The sequence below is a fragment of the Anser brachyrhynchus genome (genome assembly GCF_964034855.1).
Source record: "Anser brachyrhynchus genome assembly, chromosome: 6".
NCBI lineage: Eukaryota > Metazoa > Chordata > Aves > Anseriformes > Anatidae > Anser > Anser brachyrhynchus.
This window is the reverse complement of record NC_137700.1, coordinates 2,872,528-2,899,707: the sequence shown is the minus strand read 5'-3', so window position 1 is coordinate 2,899,707 and position 27,180 is coordinate 2,872,528. Positions and strand designations below refer to the sequence as shown.

The following is a 27,180-nucleotide window of genomic DNA, read 5'->3' as shown; positions in this document are numbered from 1 at the left end:
TCATTGTTAAAAACGCAATGTTCTGTGTAAATCCACTGCGTATTAATCTTTTCATTTATCATCAAGAGCTGTTACTTAAGCCTGGACATTCTCAAAAATAAAGTGTGAAACTATATACCATTGTGTAGCTCCTCCTTTATCAAGAGTACATGCAAGATAATTGCTCCTTTTTTTTTTCTTTCTAGAGGATGATTCAATTTTATAGCATGGATTATAACCGCTCTTGCAAGTGACCTTCTTTTAAGCACAACAGTTTAAATGATCAGGTTACAGAGAAAACCCTTTCACTGCAAAATAGATTCAATAAAGACTTGTGGCTTACCAGTTTCATTTCAAAACCCAAGGTGTTGGGTTTGATGGAAAAATAGTTGGTTTGGATGGTAAAAAGGTCGTCCGTTTTGATGGTAGGTTTAGTCTGAGTATTGAAGGCTTCCATCAGTAAGCTCTGCATCTGAAAGACAAAGGGAAGAAATGTCATTCCCTGTTGTGATACTCAACATGGAACTGTCTGGCTCAGTGGTTTTCTTTCTAAATAGAGAAGTCACAAGCCTGCACACAGCTTGATCTGCTCTCTGACTACAGGGCTGAACTGACTGGAGAAGGCAGCTTCCAAAGCCCTCCCATTAAACTGACTGCATTTCAGTTCCATGCTAAAATTGGTCAACTGTACAGAATATTAGGACAAAGCTACCTGTTTTGATAGCAAACGGTAGACCTTAGGTAAGTTGCATTCATTTGAAGGTTTGACTGGACGGCATCCTTGTTTTACTAGTGATCTTGTGGTCAAGCTGACCAAATCCTAGCCACAGAACAGAAGCGTTCAGAAACTGGCTAGAGAGAGCACTTATTAGAGAGAGCAGGAATTTAACTGCTTTAACGCTGCTCTTTCTCTCACGTATCTGGAATTTCCTTAAATCACAAATTATCACTAGCTATCCTTGTTAATTTATTCAAAGTAACATGAGTCCAGGTGAAAAGGCACACTCTAACAAGTCCTCAGTTGTTCCTAGTCTGCTCCTAGCTTACTTGAGAGGTTCAATACAGTAAGAAATAAATAAATAAATAAATAACCTGCTGAAGTGGCCTTTTTTCAGATTAGATTCCACCATTCAGAAAATCCTGCTTAAGAGATGTTTTTTCTTTTCTTTGAAAGACTGACCTTCCCCCACATGAAACTAATTAGTATCTTTAGGCTTGATGAAATACATGAATTCCTCAATTTACCAAAATTGCTTTGCACAGCCCTCCCATCCTGCTTATGTTGCAAGCAGCGTATCTAAGTGGGGTACTGTTGGGGTACATCTCTCACTCATGTAGCCCAGTGATCCCAATGCCCTGGACTTGTGTAATGTGTGCAAGACATTTACTTTCTCCCTATACTTTTGACTGGTTTAGAATAAGCGAGTTCGCCATCTGCTGGCCAGAGAATTCAACGAAGCCCAAAGAGCATTAGAGCAGACGCATTTTCTTCTGTTGCTATTCCTGATTTATCAGCTAGAAGAGACACAGTTTAGTACAATCAGGATTCTTTTGACATTAGTAGCATAAAAAGTCTATTTTTGCAACACTGGTATTTGAAAGACCTCCGTTCAGTCCCTAATTTTGTTCTTGATAATGGGACAGATTGTATTAATGTTTGCAAGAATGTGTGAACAACCAGCCTCCCCTCCATGTCGTATTTTAAGATTAAAACTTGTGGTCGTCCCTGTCTCAAAACACAGTCATGCTTTGCAACAATCGCACTCCCTCTTTAGCTTGAAGGAACTTGTCAGTGCCAGAATCTACTGACTATGGCAATTTACTTCATCATCCAAACCGGGGCAGAATTTTTGAAAACCTCTTGCAAGATTTCACTTCTCCAAACATTATGTAGAAGACATTCAGCTGTAAAGCAAGAAGATGAAGTCCTTTGTTTCCTATGCCAGAATGACATTTTCAACACTGAACAGGATTGTCACCGACCGTTAACTGGTTGTTAAGTTGTGGCTAGGTATAAAATGTAGAAAATGTTTAAAAATAAAACTTGCCTTTGGATAGTGAACTGTCTTCTTTGGGGATTACTTCAGTTACCTGTAAGAGGAAAACAGATGATTTGGGGGGGTTGTTTGTTTTTAAGAACGGGTGCAGTCTTGCCAGTAATTTAGCTGGTATTTTTCAAAGTGACCTCTTAGAAACTTTACAGCACTGTTGAATCAACATGTCTCTAACCCTACAATTAAATAATGCTAAAAGATGCAGCAATTTATCTTCCTGCAAGTGCTTATTAAGATATCTGAGTAACTGCGACCGTGGCTTCATCACAGATATATATATATATATATTTAATACTACACACTTCTGCTCAGAAAGAAAATCACGGAAAATGTAAAATTTCATTTGAGATGCTGAATTTGTTGCAGTGTGAGATCTTCTTCATCACATGATTCTATTCGTAATTAAACCATATTATCTACTGAGAGACCAAGATTACGACAAGAACAGCACAGAGTTCAGCATGAAGCCGATCAGGAGCTCAAGTTTGTACTTATTTTTTTGTAAGGAGATGTACCAAGCTGGCTTTTTTATTGTTTCATCAGCACATTTCTAAGCCTATACGAGCAGGGGAAAAAAAAAAAAAAAACAAAAAAAACCCAAGTAGAACAATTGCAGGGCTCCTCAGTTTACAGCATGAGGTCGCTTTTTCCAGGTGAAAAGCGGAGCCATAAGTGGCAGTACACTAAAGCCCTGGCACGTGGAGATCCGAGAGGAGAGCTGTTTGGCCCTCCTTTTCACTCCTGGGAACCACATACCTCAAAACCCACAGACTATGGGATATATCTCAGAGAAATCTTGGGAAAGGAGAGCATGAAGAGCATGTTTGTAAATTTATTTCTCCCTGGGCTTCTTCTGCTTCTCCAAGAAATACTTGTTTGAATATAACTTTGGCAGCAGTACTTATGCTGTTTTGCACCTACCACATTTAAAACTCCTACAAAAAACTGAAAAGTTAGACTGAAAAGCATCTCTTTCCGTTCTACTTTGTAAAGCTGCATGTTTTCCTCATGCAAAACAACAGGGGAATGGAAGCTAGAAAAGGAAATGCTGAATGTAAAACAAAACAAAACAAACCTCAGCCCTCCAGGACAAAAGCCGATAACTAAGTGCTTTCTAACATGCTGATTAGGTTTCAAGAGGATACCGCTTTAAATAAGTGTAATTGTCTGTCCATAGGCAGAAGCTGAATAATGGCAGGATGAATATCTATACTTAATTTTTTGTTACTGTCTTCCTGTAGCACACAGGGACTTGTTACGTTTAGGGAAAATGCTAACCTAATGGAGGGTTTAAACCATAAGCTAGTTTGTTATACCAAAATGACTGAGAGAACAAAGCATAAAGTGTTTTCAGATTTCTAGTACACCTTGATTGCTATCCATTAAACTTAAGACAGGTTAAACAAAGCACAGGAAATAAGAGAACTCCTAGTCCCACAACTGGCAAATTGTGCGCACACTTTCCATTCCTGAGAAAATAATACACAAACCTGAAAAATGCATTTAACTGAGAAAACGAAGACATCCTTGTCCTATTGGAAGACTAAGGTGACAGCTCTTGGGCTCAGTGATTTTCAGATAAGCTCCAGTCTTCAACTTGCAGACACCAGTGACAGCTCCTTTTTTTGCATTGAAAGGGAAAATGTTTCAACAACACATTGAAAACATACTTAAGGGACAAGAAACAAAATCAAGACTGCAGTGAGAAGGAAAACAGAAAAACAATACTGGGAAAAAAAAAAAAAAGAGAAAAGAGAAAAGACCTTGGTCTTTGTATCGACCAACGAGATAAGCCTTACACATTTTTAAGTTTATTTTTGACGATTGATTGATGCGTTACCAGATATTAAGTACTAATCAAGAGCAAATATTAACACTAGTAAGAATAAATCCGATCCACCAGCCCTTATTCAAAATACATCAATTTCTAATTTGGAGACAACGTCTCTCTGACAAGGAAGTAGAAAAGCTGTAAATACCGATATAGTTTCCTCTCCCGATGTTCCATATACATACCGACGCTGTTCCTACACCTACACTCTGAGCATAAATTTATGTTGACATGAGTATCGGGTGTTATTTCTCTCTCTGTTTGCCTTGAGAGACTCTCCTCCTGTCCACTGAAAAGTAAACTCAAGATTCCAGATCAGTTAAGACAGTTGCTAGCCCCCCATTCAGAGTTCTGCAGCAGCACTGTTCAGATTTTTCAGCAGTCTCTTTACAAAATGACCACTTATAAGTGTACAAAAACACTTATCACCTAGCTTCTCAGTAGGTACACGTTTGGCCTCTCTTAAGCAGAGAGTCAATCACAGCTTAAGATTTTATACAAGATCCCATTTTCAAGTTTGGGGTTATTTCAGAAAATCTTTTTGCCTAGAAACAGTACTACTAGTAACACTTGAACTGGTTTGCCAGCACAACCTTTTACCGTGTTAGAAATGATGTTGACTTCTACCTTCATGTAGCATACATAGTGTCCTGTGCGACAGTTGATTCCATGATGCACCAGCACCGCATATAAGGCGTAGAGGAGTGGTTCTCCACTTGACTGAGACATGTAGGCTCGGAGGTCCAAATACTCAGGATATTTTACCTCCTAAAGAGAGACCAAGAAGATAGAAAAATTATATCAGAGTACTTCGCGGACTAGCCAGAGAAAAACACTTCCAAAAAACAGAGACTGGAATTATATGAATATATTTCTTGATTCACTAAAAATAAGTCTTCCCATAAGCAATGTTTAATACTAGAAGTTGCAGACAACTGTTTCCTGATGAATTAGCCTTCTCAGAGGAAAGTATATGCTTCTTGTCAAGCAGGAACTTTACTGATATTAAGAGAAAAATGAAAAAAAGAGAAAATGAAAATAAAAGCAGACCATTTCTCTATATTCTTAAGGTATATTCTTAATATACCTTGTTGATCTTTCCACCTGTGAAATCTGCAAATCTTTTCAGTGATATTGTGAGAACGTTGGAAGAACGGTGTATGGTAAATCTCTTGGATGCAGGAACCATCTTTTTACACCTTAAAAACAAGCAGAGACAAGTGTTTGAAAGCATCTTCTTTTTCGCCCCCAAAACAAACTCCTTTTAATGTCTCACGCATGCTTATGCTATTTGAATGATATTTACTTGCATCATGTGTTTGGTTTTTTCTTTTCATAAACCCATGCACTGCATGTCACGTTTGTTAATACAGAGAAGAAGGTAAGTTTTACCAACAACTCAGAGCACAGCGGGAACAGGAATCTCTCACGAAAGCATATTACCAGGGAGTTATAAAATATAAACAAAAAATAGTAAAAATGAGTTATATATAAGACTAATAACAGTTATCAGCAATGGAAAAAGTACCGTACATGTGCAAGGCCTTTCCTTTTAAGCTCACAAAAAGACAGAAAATTCTGGCTTTAAGTGTGACTGAACCGATCACACCTCAAAGAGCACGTTAAGGAAGGACCATGCAATTCAGATGTGAGGTGCTATTACAGTTCTTTCTCTTCCTCAGACATCACTTATGAGAATCCTGAATACGCTGCATGTTGCTTTCTAGGATCCGCAGGCTAAGACGAACCTGGGATTAAATTGCTTTAATAACCTATTGGACGCTCTTGATTCGACACCTTAATTTCCTTAGTATCCAACAACAAGAAGTGGATACTGCATTTTTCATTTAGAGGGGTCAGGCATGAATCCTACAGAACTGAGCCGGGCACTCTGTGCTTTTCTGAGGGGATGTTTGACTAACAGCTTGTTTTGCCAAACCATCTTATGCAAATGTTCAATTGTTTCTCACATACGTAGAAACATCTTACATATTGATCAGCACAGAGAGCGCCTGAACTCAACAGGCTTTCCCTGTGCACGGGTTAGGCTTAAGGGAGCTCATTTCGGACATTAGTCCACATTGACAGGTTTCACAGTTCAAGAGCTGTGCAAGACGCTGTTTAGTGAGCCAGCACAGGCTGCTAACATTCATTACCACAGAGCCAGCTCACATTCCCTGACACTCAATCTAACTTTGTTTCACAGTGAACGCTAGGACCTGCAGCAACCTGCTGCTGCCTTCCACTCCAAATCATTCTCCACAGCTCCTTGCTTCAGCTCACCACTACTTACTGGGCATGTCTTTTCACTTCTGCCAATATGAATATTTCAGCATGCAGCTACACGCCTAGGAAGCTTGACAAGCCATGGTGCAGACAATGCTACGAGAAAAGTCCAATATCAGCTAATAGCCACTCTTCTTAGATTTCCAAAACAGATGTAACGTTTTCAAGTTTGGGATTATTTCCGTGCACCAGTTGTTTAAACAAAATGAAGCAACAACAACAACAACGAAGCTGCGTCTCCTTATTTCTAAATGAAGTTAAAAGATAACTTACGCTCTAAGTCATGCAATACATAAAACTAATATCTAGCATTAAGACATAATTAGTTAATAATCTCACTCGCTACATTTGTAGCAATTCTCTCCATCCAGCTCTTCAGGTTTCACAAATAGTTCTAGAGCTCTGGTAACAGATGAAACCGCCTAGAGGAGCGAGAGAGAAGAGCGTAAAGTCACTGTAAATTCAAAATTCCAGAGACGCACTAGGAGTTTATAAGAGAACCTGACTAATACATACTTAAGCGATCTACTATGAGCACTGTCAAGAAGGAGGCAGAAAGAGCATGCTCAGCGTTTACCTCACCTGGAAGTCATTTTACTTTGAAACAAATCATTTTCCAGTAACGCAGACAGCATCTATAGTGTGCTTTGTCATCAATACTGGCAACAAATCCAGCAGTCTAACAATTAGATGTATATTGAGGTAGAACAACAAAGAAGTTTTGACAGTATCATAATTTGTGCAGACATAAAATTCTTTCCGCTTAAACCCAATGCAAATTTGGAGACTCTTTACATGGCTTCCATCAGCGCATTCCTCTATATTCTTAAACCTATAATAGCAGGGAAAAAAAGAAAAAGACAAAAAAAAAAAACAAAAAGGAGAAAAAAAGCAGGATTTTTACATAGTACATATTTTTACATATTACATAGTTTACATATCCCTCCACATGCTGTTCTGAATAATAGCCAAAATATTCATAGCCACTGTATTTGTTCTCCCCACACAGCTGAAAAAACAACATTTGAAACATATTTTTCAAAACATATTTTAATATCCAGCAGACTGTTCAGTCATCAAGCATTTAAAGACTGTTTTAGATAATCTCTAGATTAATCTAAAAGGAATCCCATAAACATGCTGCAGCCGCTTACCTTTAATATACTCGCTGGATGCGATGTTTCTTCCTTTCACCTGCACTGGAAGGCTTCCCTTCCTTGTGAGGTTGTTTACTGCCCTCACTTCTGCATTGCTCTCATAAAGAGCCATCTGGAGGATGGGATTCTTCCTTCTTCTCCCGGGTTTTCTTCTGGAAACGAGGATCTAAGTGTTCCAAGAAGCCTTTCACTTTCCTGATGTTTCTCCTTTTTCTTCTTTTTGTTACGCTTGCGATTGGCATTGTCAAAGTGGAGCGCAGAGAAATACAAATCATAAAGTCTGAAAGAAACATGCAAGTTAAAAAGAGAAAAAAAGATGTGGCACTTGTTGCATACAGGAAACTTTATTTATTTTACCACAGGCGATGATTTGCCGCATGTCAGCTATTTTGTGGTACTTTGTACACATGTAACTTCCTTTAGATGCAGCAAACTTAAGCCCTCAGATTGAAGGACCATAGGTCCTGGTTGGTACACAGATCATTAACAATGGTTAGCTCTGGAATATGTGCAAGTAAAAAAAAAAAAATATTTTAACCTAATCCAGAATGGTGTGCAGATGTGATTCGAACTACGTGGTCCAAAGCTAGTGCTCTGACACAATTCAGCAATACCTTTCCTGTCTTCACTGATCAACCTAATGATCCCCAGTCATGATCCCCAGCCAGATTATGCTATCTAAATAACTCAGAAACTATGAAAAAAAACACAAAACATGAGAAGCACCCAGAAAAGAATTAGGAAAAAAAATGCTGATTAGGCTGGAATCCCTGCTTACTTGGAATCCTTCTCTCCCTGTTTATCTTCAGACTTCTTTTTCTTCTAGAACTTCTTATATTTTTTCATGTTTTCACCACCTAAAACCTCCTTTTCTACCTTTCTGCGTTGCCTTTCTATTTCACTTTCACTACCTTCTGCACGAGTATATTGTCTTTTTCTGTTTCCTTCTTTTGCCTTTTTCTGGCGACAGTTCTCCAAATGAGCTGACACAGGTGGAAGTGCATGTCTCTCACGCGAATGTTTTCCAGAATGTTGCTGAGCTACTGAGCAACGATGTGAGTCTGCTCTGGGTGTGCTAAAGTGATGTACATCTTCCTCTCTCAAGAGGGAACCGTGAGGCCATCTGCTTTTGTAATGATAACGCTTATGTGACCTGCTGGAGTAAGTCTGAGTCAATTTGTCAAAGTCTTTATCACCGTGAGAGAACTTTCTCTCTCTACTGTCTCCTGCTGCATGAGGTGAATAGTAATCCTTGTAATAGCTACATTTTTCCCATTTCCGTGGTTCATCTTGATAGTATCTTTCTCTGCTCCAACTTCTTTCCCCTTTGGAATGGTAATATCTAGCGCTATCTTGTTCTGATCTTCCTCTGCTTCGAGATCTGTACTTTGAATATTTTACTGGTCTTCTGCCATTATCAGGGCTGTTCCTTTCACTATGGGAAGATCTGTACCTGCTTCCCTCCCAATACTCCTGCTTGTGACGCTTTTGCTTAACAACTTCCACACTCCGAGAGCACCTTCTCTTGCTGGAATGACCATCTTTTTGACTCTCCTTCTCTTCAGTAGGAGAATGTTCCCTCTTTCTCTGGTAACGCTCTTTGTCAGATTTTTTAGTCTCGTCCTTTGTATCTTGGCATCTATCTGTAACAGCTAAGGAGGAAAGGTTTTTAGAACTACATTCACTGTCAGACTTTAGAGGGGAAGTTTGCCGCAATTTCTCACCAGTCTCAGAAGACTCTTTGATGTAGAAAACATTTTCTTCTGAAATCAGTTCATGTTCTTTTGATCTTCTTGGTTTCTCCTTGTCTCCACGGTCATCACATTGGTACTGTTCAAGGTATTCATCATTCTCAGTAGATTTCGGAGGTCCCGGGACACTGCACAAAATAAAAACACGTTTCCGTCTCCCTCCACCTGCTGCTCTGAGAAAAAAGGGGTGGGGGCGACGGGGGAACAGCCAATGTTTCTCCAGATAATGGAGAAAAATGGAAAAACATTCTATGAAGAAACACAAGTTCTCCGCGAGGCACCAGCCTGCATCAGAGTGCTATGCACAGTGTCGATCATTAGTTCTGTTCGCAACACTGGCCATACAGTACGGAATTCTACTGATTTAAATCCTTCCATTAAATAGTATTAGTAGACAGATAAAACCGCAATGAACTTCCATAAAATCTTGTCTTAATCAGACTGTGCTCATTTTACCTTCTTTCCTCTGACAAGCTGTTCAGCTGGCTGGCCGTGAGGGATTCCATGATGACTTCTCGAGGGACTGGAGGCATAGCTCCAGGCATCTGCAACTAAAACGCACAAGTCAGCAGACAGAAAAAATACCATTTGTGCTGAGGACTAGTCTTCTCAGAATTTCTACATTAAATGCTAAGCAAGATCGCTTTGTGTTGTATGCATTATCTACACTTCAAAGATAACGCCAACTCACCTCCCAAAATCTACTTTATGAAACTTAAGAATTTTTATCTCAGCTCAGCTTAAGCTGACAAGTTCTAATGTCAGCTCAGCTCTGCAAATTCTAATGGCATAGTATCACAAAGGGTTACGATCAAATTTGTGCTGTGTTTTCTCAGCATTTCGCCTGAATTAGGAACATGATAAACACTCCCGAATACATCGTGGGTGAGAAATTCTCGATGGAGCAAACTACTATGTTTCAAGCAATCCGTTTGTTTTAGAAAAGAACATCTCACAAGGTTTAACAGGTTCAACTTGGCAAGTGGAATCATCAAGTTTCAGTCCGTTTTCTTTAGATTCATGAACTAAACTAATAGCACCATTCAGTGAATCAGTGTTTGGCAGCTCATGCTGGGATCTTCCTTCATCAGCATTCTGACAGGAAGAATGGGAATTCTGCAATGTACGGACTACCTTTCCAACCAAAATTCCACATTGCATTGCAATTCCTTTTAAATAAGCCCTTTGACTCCTCCTCAGATTTTCCTGAAGATTCTGCACCGTAAGGGACTGTGTTATCAGAGCTGAGTTTAGGATTTCCATTCACCTTTGGCTCCACAAAAATTTCAGCAGAAACTCTTTTTTTTTTTTTTTGTATTTGTATTTGCTTCATTTGCTTTACCGAATTTGTGATTGTGGATGAAGGAACAGCCTTGTAGATATCTTCATCCTCCACAGCACTGCTAAGACAGTCAGGCTGTGACACAGTCTGACGAGCAGGCAATTTATTGTGAATACTGATGGTGATCTTCTGGTTTTTTGACGTATCAGTAATTGAAGGCCTGGTAATCGCCTGTTCTTGAACACAGGCCATTGGTGGTGCTGAAGATGGCCTTTTTAGGGTGACACCAGTGGTATTTGCATCCTCTTTTATGGATCCATTTCCATTTAAACGACTTGAATTCTGTATTTAAAAAGAAGAAATTGCAAGACGGGTTAATGCAAACACTCCATTTAACATTTTTAAACATGTCATTCTCCTACTAAGTATTTCTACAAATGGTCTTAACACCTAAAAAGCAAAAAACACTGCCCTTAAAAGATAAATGCAAGTCCCATAAGTGTATTTAATTCCTGCTTTTGGTTTACTGCATATTGATATCAAATTAACATCATTTTTGAAAACCATCCAAACAACTTAACATTGCCTAAAGCTATTCCCAAATATATTTAGTTTCCCCTTTAAACATACCCCAAAAAGCCTGGAATAATTGTTCTGGTGCTCAGGAATAAGACAATTTGGTTTCCCTGTCTTAGCTAAAGTGACGTCGATAGGAAAAACAAGTCCTCTTTTAAATGATTCGAGGATTAGTACACTCTACTTAAATTGTCAAAGAGCGTAGCTCTCTGTGCTTTACAAAGCTGTCTAGGAGGTATAAACAATGGAGTCGCATGGCTGCGCAATTCAGCAGTAACCACTGTTTGAATGACTCTGGCTGTAGCATGAGGGCTGTGAAGACAGCTGCAGCGTGGGAAGGAAAACAAAACAAAGATGCCAAAAACCAAACAAAAAACCCCACACCAAACCCCAAACCCACTGTCCGTTTGGTGCCATTATCTGCCCTCCCGCTTCCCTAAATTACCTTAATCATATGAGGAGGAAGTCGTGGTCCCAGAAATCCAGCCTGCTTACTGTTAGCCCCCCGCTGACCAGGGGGGAATGAACAGGGATAAGACGGTGCTGCTAAGTAAAAAGCACGTTCTCCGAGCGTCAAATCATAGCGCCTTCAGAAAAGAGCAGTGATCTCAGTTTAGTTTTTCTTTCGGCCTACTCTTGGATTAAATCCCATCCTATAATTTTATAGGAACAGTTCATACGATATGGAAGCCTTCTCTACAGAAGACTTAGCCAAGACTACAAACTGAAAAGTAGGTAACAGTCTTCCTACTATGACTATCACTTTCAGAGCAATAATTCATTCTTACACCACAGATGGCCTTCATTTCTCTCCTTCTCTAAATTAGCCAGCTACAGATAACACATATACAGCAATTTACACAAGTGCTGCAGTTTAAGGCCAAGCAACAAAAGATAATAAATGACAGAGAATTTCAGGTTAGACAGAACTGAATTAGAGAAATAATCATCTTTTCCTGGGAGAGAAAGAAAAACACTTGCAAAAAGAAAAGTATCAATAACAGGAGAGTAAATCTCTTCTGAACACATTTGAATACTTGTTATTACCTGATATAAAAAAGTAAGTAAGCTTGCTGACCAAGAACTCTTTTAATGTCAGTACGGACTACTTTTGCATCATTCATCTGATACCAAAGTCCATTACCAGCCTGCAAATAAAGACAACGATATCTTCAGATGAATTGCATGTTTTCCAAATGAAATCACAGATAGCAATAAAATACACACGTGTCAAATAAACATATAATGAAATCTTTTTCCCTAGAAACAGTACTACTAGTAACACTTGAACTGGTTTGCCAGCACAACCTTTACCCTGTTAGAAATGATGTTGACTTCTACCTTTATGTAGCATACATAGTGTCCTGAGCGACAGTTGATACCATGATGCACCAGCACCGCATATAAGGCATAGATGAGTGGTTCTCCACTTGATTGAGACATGTAGGCTCGGAGGTCCAAATACTCAGGATATTTTACTTCCTAAAGAGAGACCAAGAAGATAGAAAAATTATATCAGAGTACTTCGCGGACTAGCCAGAGAAAAACACTTCCAAAAAACAGAGACTGGAATTATATGAATATATCTCTTGATTCACTAAAAATAAGTCTTCCCATAAGCAACGTTTAATACTAGAAGTTGCAGACAACTGTTTTCTGATGAATTAGCCTTCTCAGAGGAAAGTATATGCTTCTTGTCAAGCAGGAACTTTACTGATATTAAGAGAAAGAATAAGCCATAGTCGTTAGTCTACAATTATTGTCTGAAAATATTAACAACTTTCAGCTTTGGGGGATGTCCCATTACATGATGACAAAGTTGCATTACAGCGGGAAATATACCTTGTTGATCTTTCCACCTGTGAAATCTGCAAATCTTTTCAGTGATATTGTGAGAACGTTGGAAGAACGGTGTATGGTAAATCTCTTGGATGCAGGAACCATCTTTTTACACCTTAAAAACAAGCAGAGACAAGTGTTTGAAAGCATCATCTTTTTTGCCCCCAAAACAAACTCGTTTTAATGTCTCATGCATGCTTATGCTATTTGAATGATATTTACTTGCATCATATGTTTGGTTTTTTCTTTTCATAAACCCATGCACTGCATGTCACGTTTGTTAATACAGAGAAGAAGGTAAGTTTTACCAACAACTCAGAGCACAGCGGGAACAGGAATCTCTCACGAAAGCGTATTACCAGGGAGTTATAAAATATAAACAAAAAATAGTAAAAATGAGTTATATATAAGACTAATAACAGTTATCAGCAATGGAAAAAGTACTGTACATGTGCAAGGCCTTTCCTTTTAAGCTCACAAAAAGACGGAAAATTCTGGCTTTAAGTGTGACTGAACCGATCACACCTCAAAGAGCACATTAAGGAAGGACCATGCAATTCAGATGTGAGGTGCTATTACAGTTCTTTCTCTTCCTCAGACATCAGTTATGAGATCCTGAATACGCTGCATGTTGCTTTCTAGGATCCGCAGGCCAAGACGAACCTGGGATTAAATTGCTTTAATAACCTATTGGACGCTCTTGATTCGACACCCTAATTTCCTTAGTATCCAACAACAAGAAGTGGATACTGCATTTTTCATTTAGAGGGGTCAGGCATGAATTCTACAGAACTGAGCCGGGCACTCTGTGCTTTTCTGAGGGGACGTTTGACTAACAGCTTGTTTTGCCAAACCATCTTATGCAAATGTTCAATTGTTTCTCACATACGTAGAAACATCTTACATATTGATCAGCACAGAGAGCGCCTGAACTCAACAGGCTTTCCCTGTGCACGGGTTAGGCTTAAGGGAGCTCATTTCGGACATTAGTCCACATCGACAGGTTTCACAGTTCAAGAGCTGTGCAAGACGCTGTTTAGTGAGCCAGCACAGGCTGCTAACATTCATTACCACAGAGCCAGCTCACATTCCCTGACACTCAATCTAACTTTGTTTCACAGTGAACGCTAGGACCTGTAGGAACCTGCTGCTGCCTTCCACTCCAAATCATTCTCCATAGCTCCTTGCTTCAGCTCACCACTAGAAAATGAAGCAACAACAACAACAACAAAGCTGCGTCTCCTTATTTCTAAATGAAGTTAAAGGATAACTTACGCTCTAAGTCATGTAATATATAAAACTAATATCTAGTATTAAGACATAATTAGTAATAATCTTACTCGCTACATTTATAGCAATTCTCTCCATCCAGCTCTTCAGGTTTCACAAATAGTTCTAGAGCTCTGGTAACAGATGAAACCGCCTAGAGGAGCGAGAGAGAAGAGCGTAAAGTCACTGTAAATTCAAAATTCCAGAGACGCACTAGGAGTTTATAAGAGAACCTGACTAACACATACTTAAGCGATCTACTATGAGCACTGTCAAGAAGGAGGCAGAAAGAGCATGCTCAGCATTTACCTCACCTGGAAGTCATTCTACTTTGAAACAAATCATTTTCCAGTAACGCAGACAGCATCTATAGTGTGCTTTGTCATCAATACTGGCAACAAATCCAACAGTCTAACAATTAGACGTATATTGAGGTAGAACAACAAAGAAGTGTGACAGTATTATACTTTGCGCAGCAATAAAATTCTTTCCCCTTAAACCCAATGCAGACGTGGAGACTATTTACAGGGGTTCCACAGAAGGACAAAGTCCAATCCACTTTCTAACCACCACCAAGCTCTTATATTTTAACATTGTACGTGGTTTGGTTTTTTAAGTTAAACAAGTTTAATTTAGAAAGTTATACATGTACTTAAACATCATGAATTATATTTACAAAACCTCCTACCTTTACATCCAAAGTGATATCAAGAAATGCCTCATACGTATCCGAAACTGCTTTGCAATTCAAGCACTTCACTGGAAGCAAAATATAAATGCTTAACAACACGTGAAGGAGACTAACTGTCCACATTCAAGTTGTCGATAGATACTACTTCAGACAAACTACAGACTGCTTTACTACCGACAAAAGACACAGATCAGTTCTAAGGACAGGAATATTTTTAAAAGTACCTCTTGATCTTAGAAATCCTCCAAATATTTGATGAATGATGGTGGTAGCTTGAGAAGATCTGTCCAATCTGGAAATAAATTATAATCAGACCTCAGAAGATTTAAGGCACACAGTTAACTCTTCAAAGAGTTTTATGAAAACCAAGGATGACCTAGACTTTCAGTTTTGATAGTAAATAAAGGCCTAAAAGGTGCTAGAGAACGTATAAAAGTGAATTTGTTTATGCTTACTTGGTGCTTCCATTCAAGCACGCTTCCTGCATAGCATCAACAGTATAGCGCAAGAACTCGTGTGCGTCTTCTTGACTGCCAAAACGGAAATGTTGTCCTATTCCTAAATAAGAAGATGATAGTATTCACCTCATTTAAAAATGAAGTAATTCTCCTGTTTCTAAAATCTCTCTTCTTTACAGTGTTAAAACCATTTATACACATCAAATAATTATTTGAAGATTACAAGATGCTGAAAAAGAAACACATCTGAAGCCACTTACGACTGAGATTATTGATAACACGCGTAGGCTCGATGGCATCAACAGTGCAACGCAGGGCCTGGTTAATGTGAGTCTCCATCGTGCACATCATGCAAAAATCTTGTTCACGACCTGAAGAGTGAAAGAAGAAAGCATCCCAGTCTAGCGAAACAGACATAACTACAAACAAACATATAAGTAACATTTAAACTATAGATACAATATCCACTCTCCTTGTCCCAACAGTCTCCTAACATTTCATTTCACACAACTTTATAGAATAAAAATATCCATTAAGCCTGTATTCAAGTGCATTTTGTGATGAGAAATCTAAAAGACTACTGCAAAGTCACGTTTGTAAAGGCTGACAGGAATGTGAACTCCACAGGTTGCAAAATGTATGAGGAAAGAATATTTGACCTTGATGATACAGCATTAAGAGAACGTGGGTTATTTTCAGCACAGTGCTGTCAGGTGAGCTTCATGATACAGAGCTACGAGTCCTTTGGGAGAAAGGAAAAATTACAGTAATGTATGTAATAGTACTTCTGCCCTCCTTTTTTCAACAGGATTCTTAACTGAAACGATTTCTATATACAGGAAGAAAACAGTTAAATTTCTAGGTATCGATACAAAGATACCAGCCTAAAAAGCATACAGGTTTAGTACAACATTTACTTTATAGTACAACATTTTATTTAGGACAAAATCAGTCTAGATTTTAATACAGTCCCACAAAAAAATCTAGTCGTGTTCATAACAGCTCATATTGCTTTCTAGGTTTTTTTTTTTTTTTTTTTTTTTTTAATTGGTTCAACAACGAACAGACCATTTATTGTAGTGCATTATGGAACCTCGGCTGTGCAGACTAAAGACCTATGATGCCAACATCCTAAATTTTATTGCCTTTCTAGCAGCAGGAAGCCCAAATAGCCCAAATGCCAAATGTTCATTAAATGCATTACTGTCCAATGCACTTCATTATTCCCATGAAGCAAGAAAAGATCCTTTTAAAAAAACAAACAAACAAACAAACAAAAAAAACACATGGTGCATTAAACGCACTCCATATGCTATTCCGAGCCCACTGCTAATACAATGCTCAAAGCCAGCGTCTACAGGTAAAATCAGACAAGTAAGTTTGTCTCACAGAATCACTGCTGTTCTTTCACCTTCACAGCTATCCAACAGATTTAAAATACTGTTAGAAAGTACTCACATGACTGGCTGTGCTCAAGAGAAAGCATGTAATTGGCAAGTGGGGGGGTGTAGGTCAAACACTGTAGAGTAGCATTAAGAAAACACGTGTTGCCAAGATTGTACAGGCCAACTCCAACACTTTGTGTTTCTTGCCAATCCATACGTATCTTCTCAGGTGGAAAAAGAATCCTTTGTGGCGGAGCAATTCCATCATTAACAACTGCAAGAAAGTTATATTTAAAAAGAGATTTTGTTTGTTTGTTTCTAAGAAAGGTATTAAGTATATATAGGTATAGTGAATATATAAAGTATATATAGGCATAGTAAAAATACTATTCTGCGGGAGCACCTAGAGGAACTAGCTACAATCCAAAACAGAAAAACTTATTGCAGACACCTTTAATACCGCCATATTCAAATTGGCTGGTCAACACAACGTTTTGGGAAAAAAAAGTTTAGTCAACCATTTTAATTTCTTCCTTATTATATGCTTTTTTCCTTATTATAACTTCAACCACAAACTTAGACTTGAAATTATATGGTAATAAATGCAAGGACAATGTAAAAACAAATAACTAGGAATGACGGTACCCCTACAAATATCAGATCTTTTCCTGAGCAATCTTAACATTCAAAAACCTGTGAATAATGGAACCTGTGAATAGCAACAATCAAACACTTTTCTTTGCAAAACAGAAAAGATATGGATGAATCAGTGCATTACAAAATGCTCCCCACATTTCTCTGTCGACTGTAAATATATCAAAATTAATTTCTGTAACGTCAGTCACTTCAGTTGCCTTAGGAGAATCGCTTTGGAAGTCTTTATTCACAGTAGTCCTGTTCTCTATCAGTGCAACAAGCAAGAACTACCACTTTCTACTTTTGTTTTGAAGAAAACGGAGGCAGGATAAAGCGCACACTTACTTAGATCTCTTTGGGCAAAAGGCTTAGATTTTTCAGAGGATCTACAATAAATAGCACCTCCACATCCTTGGGCCACAGAGACTTGGCTTGAATCTTCTGCAGGTGGTATCCGGCCCCAGTTTGCGGTGCGTGACATCAGTTTTTTAGTACTCGGTTTCTTGGATTTGCCAGACCGCCTTGAAGATGGCTTTTTAGACTTTGAAGATTTGGGCTTGTTAACTATGGTCATTGTTCTCATCTGCGACAGAGACAAATGTTCTGGCTGACGTAAGAATACCAAGAAGCATTCCAAGAAGAAAAGAGTAGTAGAAGTCCTGTCACTTAATCTCAAAGAAACGGCCTTGAAGAACTAACTTGCTGGTATGAATGATTTAAAAGGAATCCCCAAACTAAACACACAAAGGAAAAATTTCCATCAAAACTCTATCAGTATTACTTTTAGCTTCTGCAGAACTAGTGGCTGATGCCATTTCTTTCACTTTCGTAGGATTTTAATCCATTACAACTCTGGAGTCTTTTTAATATAAAAATGCAAATGACATTCTCTGAGGGGAATCAGTTATTTATTGCATTTTTGGAGCTTTGCAATTATCTATTAATTATTACCTATTATCTAATAGATAATGGTTGCGATTTATATATAATTGTTGCTCACGCTAGTAATGGAGCACTATTACTTTACTGCCTGCGCTTTTCTGCTTCGTGTGCACAAAGGTACCTGCATTTCGCTGCTACTTTACTTCTGTCTTTCCAGGGCTCACCCTCTACCTCACTGTCTACTGCACCAGTCATGATGGCTTGGTTGTGATTCTATAATGAGCCTAGCTTTTGAATACACTTTTTCTGGGCGTCACTTTGTGATAGCAAGTTAATTTGTGAGGGCTTATCACCTATGACCTGCTTCTCAGTAGGTACACGTTTGGCCTCTGTTAAGCAGAGAGTCAATCACAGCTTAAGATTTTGTCCAAGATGCCATTCACGAAACTGAGTTTAACCTTGACAGAACTGAGTTTAACCTTTAAACCTGAAGCTCCGTTAAAGAATAAAGCAGCACCCAAGCCAGGAAATAGAAGTTAATCGTCACTTTACCCTGAAACGCACGTAAAGCCGGTGAGCTATTCTGTGCTGGCAGGATTGCTGCCGGGATGGCCGACGAGGCGGCGGGCACAGGGGGCCACAGGACCTGCTCCCCGGGGCCACAGGTCCTGTCACAGGGGGCTGCCGGGGGTCTCCAGGCGCCGGGAACAGCGGCAACAGCGGGGACAGAGGGGACAGCAGCGACAGCAGCCGCCACCTCAGCCGAGGCCGTCTCCACAACTGCCACAACGGCCTCGGAACGCCGCCCAACTCGGAGCTCCAGCGTGACGCCTTTTCAACCTGGCCGCGGTGCTCACGGCTAAAAGCAGAGCGTTTCCTCCGGCGTGTCTTTACTGTCGGTGCCGGACCGGCCCTCACCCCGAGCTCTCCCTGCCGGGAGGGCTTTGCGGTTGGGGTTTCCCTCCCGCCGCCGCCGCGGGCAGGCCCCGCGCGCAAGCTGTCCGCGGTGGGGAGCGGCATGTCGCCCGCGGCGAGAGCCCGAGGGCGCGACACGAAAAAGCCCCGACACGAAAAAGCCCCGACGTGCGGGCGAGGCGGCGGGGACACGGCTCTGAGGGAGCGGCCGCTTCGCCCCGCCGTCCTCCTCCCCTCCCGGGCCGCCCCGCCGAGCCCCGTGCGCCTCAGGTGCTGCCCTGAGAGGGCGCTCGGGCACTGGGACAGCTGCCCAGGGCAGTGGTCGTGGCACCGAGCCTGACGGGGGTCCAGAAGTGTTTGAACAATGCTCTCAGACATAGGCTCTGCTTTTGGGGTGGTCCTGTGTGGAGCCAGGAGTTGGACTCGCTCATTATTGTGAGCCCTTTCCACCTTGGGATGTTCTCTGATTCTAGGTCAGCAATCCATTATCTGATGAGAGGTGTGGAGTCATTCGAAGGGAAGAGAGACCAAAACACTTCTGGTTTCCAGAAGCGGGTATTTGGTAACCAAACCGATGATTCCTTTTCTTCTAGAGCGAGTAGCAGCAGGGATCCGCTTTACAATATGCTGGCAACAAGGAAACGAAGAATTGCAAACAAGACGTAGGACTTGAGCAGCAGCTTGTATACATGCATCAGCTTATAAATGAGCACACAGCTGAGCGATAATGCAAAAATTGGACAAACTAAGAGAAGACGTTAACTGTAAATTTTATAGGTATACACTTTACTATGACGTAAGAACTGGGCAAGACCTTTCAGGGAAAAGAGCTGTTGGCATGTAATTTGAAGTAAGCTTCAAATCCCAGAGGATGATTTTGTTGGAACTTTATTCAGCTGAAAACGTGGAAGCCTTGTTTCTGCTTGTGTTAGTTACAGCTCCAGTTTACTTTGGTTGGGAGGGAAGGCATTCCAGGCTGATGTGCTGTACCTGTTCCTTCAGCTCGTTGTCCATAAACGGAGGAGCAAATGAAATTCTTTGAATCTCCATTAAATGCAGCACTACAAAGCGGAGTAGAGGGCGATTTGGCACTTAATTTTTCTGTAAGCAGAAAACCCAACAGAATCTCCACAACAGTTTTCAAATCTTGTCCTGCAGTAAATGACCAGCTGAGTGAAGCTTGCATTTAGAGTATGTGCTCCTACGTTAGAGGGAAATAGCTTTTCCTCTTCAGAAGTGCAACTGAGTGGTGAACTGGCAGCTACGTAGGGAACTAGTTGTACCAAAGGGTTTGTGTTGAAGGCACAGAAAAATATGCAGGTCCCAACAGTAAAGGATTGTCTGTAGGCATCACACTGAGTACAGATGTTGTCCGCGAGTTCGTGCCCAGTGCACCGCGCCAATAAGCACCCAGAGTCGGAATGCACACCAAGGTCTTTTAATTACATAATTAATTACAGAACTCTGCAGAGTCAGGTACTTGGCTATCTTTCGCAAAGCAAGCACACCTCTGACTCGAATCACCGTCATTCATACACAGGAAACTTGTGAAAACTCTCTCTTTGGCTCCTTTTGATTGGTTATTACAGCTCACCTAACTTTTCTCTACTGAGCTTGCGCATTACAGAGGAACACCGGGGGGGGGGGGGGGGGGGGGGTACAGGAGGAGGGGGACACACACCGAATCCCACATTAGCAAGGATTATCATTTTGACAGGTGTGATTTCTAATGTGTTAATGACCCTTAATGAGCAAAAGGTTACTACAGGCCAGTCTGGAGCTGGTTTTCTCCTTCTTGTTTTTTCCCTTTTATCCCTTCTCTTCCTTGCTTCTGCTAGCTCAAGGCTACCTGTCTCTCTCCTTCCTTATTTTCTCAGCTAAAAGACTACACAAGCTACAGGCCTCCCTATTTTCTTCAAGGTTTCCTTGCTTTTCTCCCAGCTTTGGGACTACACAGGTGTGCTTTGATATTTGCCAGTATAGCTAAAACTCATGCCAGTCTGCTCACGCACAATAAGCAGTAAGAGTTAAGGACTGGTTTCATCTGCTTTTTACATAGTAACATCCTCCTTATGTTTTAGATATGCTGTAGTTAAAGCTTAAAGTAGTTCAAGTAGTTAAGTTAAAGGAGTAAAGTTACTCCTTGTGGAGTAATTGCCTTAAGTGACTAGGCATTATAAGCACCCCTCCATCCCAAAAGCTACCCGCCTCCAAGGGGCAACCACCCCTCACTGAGCACATCCTCTGAATTTCTCGGAGCCTGTACCTTTAAACGCAAGCGAGGTAATTTCTACCAATCACAACCAAGATACGCATGACTGGAGTCACTCAAGCTCCACCTAAAAGATAGAAAATAATATAAATTGGCTTAAGAGAAAGGGAATGTTGGGGAAGATACTGTCACGAAGGATACCTTCTGACATCAGTCGACAGGCTGAGCCTCTCACCCCTCCCCCCCCCCGCCCACTGGGATGCTGCGAGGTAAGATCTGAACGCTTGGTTATACCAGGCGTCTCCACGGAAACTTAGAAATCTCTAGCGTCTTTATGCTTTTTAACATCTTAATACCTAGGCCGTGTACCTGTGCATTTCATGCATGCTAGCTTGCTTTTGCAGACAGTGAATTTATCACTGGCAATCCAAAGGACCTGTGTATCTGTTGCCGTAATAAACTGCACTTAATTGCATTGTTCCTGGCCGTGACAGTTCTCCTTGAACGCGACTAGAGCGAGGGCGTGCTGCGTTGTTGGTGGATCCGTGGCCGTGATAGTTCAGTACCCTGAAGCCGACCGGACCCGTAACGGTCAATCGGCTACACCCCTTAATGCGACACTACTAAAGGAAGAAGATGACAGGGCTTGCATTAGGCACGAGTTGCATTAGGCTTTGCATGTGAAAACATCCCCAAATAATTTCACATGGATTTAACGTTTTTAAAGGGAAAAAAACAGGAAGGTGTAGTCTTTCTGTAAGCTACAGCCCTAGATAGTTAAGGCATCAGCATTCATTCCTTTGCTTGACAACAAACTATGAACATACAGAAGAGTTAAATATTTTCATTGCATTCTTAAAGGCGATTTTTCAGACTTGTGCTTCAGTTGTTGGAGTTGAAGAAATCGGTAGACGCCCTTACTTTTACGTTAAGACCAAAATCTTTATCTAAGATTGTGTTATCTAACACAACTAAACTCCCACCCCCACATGTCTTTTTGGAACTTCTGAAAGATCTTTCTGCAGTCCCACTCTGATGGTCTTTCAGTTGTTGAACCTGAGCTGTGCCTACCGCACCAACGAATGCTTTCATGACACAGTATTTTGTCAAAGCAGTTTTGCTTCTTGGAGCTACAGAAGCAGCTCTGGCTACATGATAGGGAACTGTGCTGCACTGGCAAAAACAGACTTACTTACAGACTTAACACCACTTGCTAACTTGATCTATTTCAAATCTCATTTTAACTTTAAAGAGCAATCAGTTTTGCGGTTCCTGTCTTACTAAGTTGCCTTGTTTTGCATGGAAGGTCAGCCTGTGAATGTTTTGCTTTATTGCATGCTTCAAAAAAAGGCTGAGAGGAAGAGACTGGAGGAACCTTTTCTATTCTATAGACTTTCCCCCACGAATGTGGAATTGCAGGCTACTTGGATGAATGTTCGAATGTAAGGGAGCAAGCCTCAGCCAAAGGAGGTAGAATCCTTGCTTAAGAGGAAGTAGCAGTGTGGGGACATCTTTGCTTAATGGGAGCCGTTTAAACTCTTCATAGAAACTCAATAAGCTCTACATCTTATGTTTGGAAAGCAGTATGGTTACGCAGCTGCTAACCTAATGACTTGAGTCTTCTGCTCTGCAACCACGTTTTGTTTTCAAGCAGTGCATACATCAGTTTAGGCTTTGGACAAGGAGATTTGTAATGCAAATAGTGATAAACCAGAATCAGTGCTACTGACGAGTGTAATGGTGAAATGCAGCAAATCAAGTGTTCCTGGAGAACTGTGAGATTACAAAACCAATAAGCCATGAAGCACTTTTTTTTTTTTTTTTTAATCAATTCTTATATGCTGAAATAACACCTTCAAGAAAATCTGTTTATCCAGCCAGGCGACGGTGTCTACCTGTAAGCACAAAGGAAACGCCTTGAGAGTTCGTTTGCTGTATTTGAAGTTCTTATACCCTGCAGAAATAATTATTTAGAGTAACATGTAACTGAGGAGATCGTAGCAGGAAGTATATTATTTCTAGCATTAAATTGCTGCCCCGTTGCCAGTGCAATCTAGGGAGAGAACTGTATATAATAGTTAAACTCCCCTGGACTGACTTAAATTTTAAAATATTCTGACAAAGTAAGCTCTAAATCACTTGACATTTTGAACAGTTTTAAACGGGTACAAAACCGAAGCTTTATAAACCAAGCAGCATTTATAATGCTTCATATATAAAAACAATGCCTATTTTTAAGATTTGTTACATATCTATGTAGATACGCTTGCTGGAAAAGCCAGGTCTGTTGTAGACCAAATGCTGCAGATTAAGACTTGTGGCTTACCAGTTCCATTTCTGTATTTTCTTGGAAAATGTTTCGAGTTAGAGTTTAAATATAAAATGTAAATACTGTACAGATATATATTGAAATAAGTATTTCTTGGTGTACACAGGTGATTTGCATGACAAATACTCTGTATCGATCATTGTTAAAAACGCAATGTTCTGTGTAAATCCACTGCGTATTAATCTTTTCATTTATCATCAAGAGCTGTTACTTAAGCCTGGACATTCTCAAAAATAAAGTGTGAAACTATATACCATTGTGTAGCTCCTCCTTTATCAAGAGTACATGCAAGATAATTGCTCCTTTTTTTTTTCTTTCTAGAGGATGATTCAATTTTATAGCATGGATTATAACCGCTCTTGCAAGTGACCTTCTTTTAAGCACAACAGTTTAAATGATCAGGTTACAGAGAAAACCCTTTCACTGCAAAATAGATTCAATAAAGATTTGTGGCTTACCAGTTTCATTTCAAAACCCAAGGTGTTGGGTTTGATGGAAAAATGGTTGGTTTGGATGGTAAAAAGGTCGTCCGTTTTGATGGTAGGTTTAGTCTGAGTATTGAAGGCTTCCATCAGTAAGCTCTGCATCTGAAAGACAAAGGGAAGAAATGTCATTCCCTGTTGTGATACTCAACATGGAACTGTCTGGCTCAGTGGTTTTCTTTCTAAATAGAGAAGTCACAAGCCTGCACACAGCTTGATCTGCTCTCTGACTACAGGGCTGAACTGACTGGAGAAGGCAGCTTCCAAAGCCCTCCCATTAAACTGACTGCATTTCAGTTCCATGCTAAAATTGGTCAACTGTACAGAATATTAGGACAAAGCTACCTGTTTTGATAGCAAACGGTAGACCTTAGGTAAGTTGCATTCATTTGAAGGTTTGACTGGACGGCATCCTTGTTTTACTAGTGATCTTGTGGTCAAGCTGACCAAATCCTAGCCACAGAACAGAAGCGTTCAGAAACTGGCTAGAGAGAGCACTTATTAGAGAGAGCAGGAATTTAACTGCTTTAACGCTGCTCTTTCTCTCACGTATCTGGAATTTCCTTAAATCACAAATTATCACTAGCTATCCTTGTTAATTTATTCAAAGTAACATGAGTCCAGGTGAAAAGGCACACTCTAACAAGTCCTCAGTTGTTCCTAGTCTGCTCCTAGCTTACTTGAGAGGTTCAATACAGTAAGAAATAAATAAATAAATAAATAACCTGCTGAAGTGGCCTTTTTTCAGATTAGATTCCACCATTCAGAAAATCCTGCTTAAGAGATGTTTTTTCTTTTCTTTGAAAGACTGACCTTCCCCCACATGAAACTAATTAGTATCTTTAGGCTTGATGAAATACATGAATTCCTCAATTTACCAAAATTGCTTTGCACAGCCCTCCCATCCTGCTTATGTTGCAAGCAGCGTATCTAAGTGGGGTACTGTTGGGGTACATCTCTCACTCATGTAGCCCAGTGATCCCAATGCCCTGGACTTGTGTAATGTGTGCAAGACATTTACTTTCTCCCTATACTTTTGACTGGTTTAGAATAAGCGAGTTCGCCATCTGCTGGCCAGAGAATTCACCGAAGCCCAAAGAGCATTAGAGCAGACGCATTTTCTTCTGTTGCTATTCCTGATTTATCAGCTAGAAGAGACACAGTTTAGTACAATCAGGATTCTTTTGACATTAGTAGCATAAAAAGTCTATTTTTGCAACACTGGTATTTGAAAGACCTCCGTTCAGTCCCTAATTTTGTTCTTGATAATGGGACAGATTGTATTAATGTTTGCAAGAATGTGTGAACAACCAGCCTCCCCTCCATGTCGTATTTTAAGATTAAAACTTGTGGTCGTCCCTGTCTCAAAACACAGTCATGCTTTGCAACAATCGCACTCCCTCTTTAGCTTGAAGGAACTTGTCAGTGCCAGAATCTACTGACTATGGCAATTTACTTCATCATCCAAACCGGGGCAGAATTTTTGAAAACCTCTTGCAAGATTTCACTTCTCCAAACATTATATAGAAGACATTCAGCTGTAAAGCAAGAAGATGAAGTCCTTTGTTTCCTATGCCAGAATGACATTTTCAACACTGAACAGGATTGTCACCGACCGTTAACTGGTTGTTAAGTTGTGGCTAGGTATAAAATGTAGAAAATGTTTAAAAATAAAACTTGCCTTTGGATAGTGAACTGTCTTCTTTGGGGATTACTTCAGTTACCTGTAAGAGGAAAACAGATGATTTGGGGGGGTTGTTTGTTTTTAAGAACGGGTGCAGTCTTGCCAGTAATTTAGCTGGTATTTTTCAAAGTGACCTCTTAGAAACTTTACAGCACTGTTGAATCAACATGTCTCTAACCCTACAATTAAATAATGCTAAAAGATGCAGCAATTTATCTTCCTGCAAGTGCTTATTAAGATATCTGAGTAACTGCGACCGTGGCTTCATCACAGATATATATATATATATATTTAATACTACACACTTCTGCTCAGAAAGAAAATCACGGAAAATGTAAAATTTCATTTGAGATGCTGAATTTGTTGCAGTGTGAGATCTTCTTCATCACATGATTCTATTCGTAATTAAACCATATTATCTACTGAGAGACCAAGATTACGACAAGAACAGCACAGAGTTCAGCATGAAGCCGATCAGGAGCTCAAGTTTGTACTTATTTTTTTGTAAGGAGATGTACCAAGCTGGCTTTTTTATTGTTTCATCAGCACATTTCTAAGCCTATACGAGCAGGGGAAAAAAAAAAAAAAAACAAAAAAAACCCAAGTAGAACAATTGCAGGGCTCCTCAGTTTACAGCATGAGGTCGCTTTTTCCAGGTGAAAAGCGGAGCCATAAGTGGCAGTACACTAAAGCCCTGGCACGTGGAGATCCGAGAGGAGAGCTGTTTGGCCCTCCTTTTCACTCCTGGGAACCACATACCTCAAAACCCACAGACTATGGGATATATCTCAGAGAAATCTTGGGAAAGGAGAGCATGAAGAGCATGTTTGTAAATTTATTTCTCCCTGGGCTTCTTCTGCTTCTCCAAGAAATACTTGTTTGAATATAACTTTGGCAGCAGTACTTATGCTGTTTTGCACCTACCACATTTAAAACTCCTACAAAAAACTGAAAAGTTAGACTGAAAAGCATCTCTTTCCGTTCTACTTTGTAAAGCTGCATGTTTTCCTCATGCAAAACAACAGGGGAATGGAAGCTAGAAAAGGAAATGCTGAATGTAAAACAAAACAAAACAAACCTCAGCCCTCCAGGACAAAAGCCGATAACTAAGTGCTTTCTAACATGCTGATTAGGTTTCAAGAGGATACCGCTTTAAATAAGTGTAATTGTCTGTCCATAGGCAGAAGCTGAATAATGGCAGGATGAATATCTATACTTAATTTTTTGTTACTGTCTTCCTGTAGCACACAGGGACTTGTTACGTTTAGGGAAAATGCTAACCTAATGGAGGGTTTAAACCATAAGCTAGTTTGTTATACCAAAATGACTGAGAGAACAAAGCATAAAGTGTTTTCAGATTTCTAGTACACCTTGATTGCTATCCATTAAACTTAAGACAGGTTAAACAAAGCACAGGAAATAAGAGAACTCCTAGTCCCACAACTGGCAAATTGTGCGCACACTTTCCATTCCTGAGAAAAT

The 27,180-nt window shown here is 40.1% G+C and overlaps 1 pseudogene across 1 annotated transcript; it reads right to left on the bottom strand.

Moving 5' to 3' along the window:
* Positions 1 to 6,826: 6,826 nt before the first annotated feature.
* LOC308196938 (ubiquitin carboxyl-terminal hydrolase 42-like) lies at positions 6,827 to 17,768 on the bottom strand (annotated as a pseudogene). Its single transcript has 15 exons — positions 17,540 to 17,768; positions 16,632 to 16,832; positions 15,434 to 15,544; positions 15,171 to 15,273; positions 14,940 to 15,007; positions 14,713 to 14,783; positions 14,096 to 14,178; positions 12,759 to 12,870; positions 12,258 to 12,398; positions 11,964 to 12,064; positions 11,362 to 11,503; positions 9,974 to 10,682; positions 9,515 to 9,603; positions 8,086 to 9,186; positions 6,827 to 7,587 (listed from the first exon to the last, which is right to left on the bottom strand). The product of its transcript is annotated as a ubiquitin carboxyl-terminal hydrolase 42-like (transcript).
* Positions 17,769 to 27,180: the final 9,412 nt, after the last annotated feature.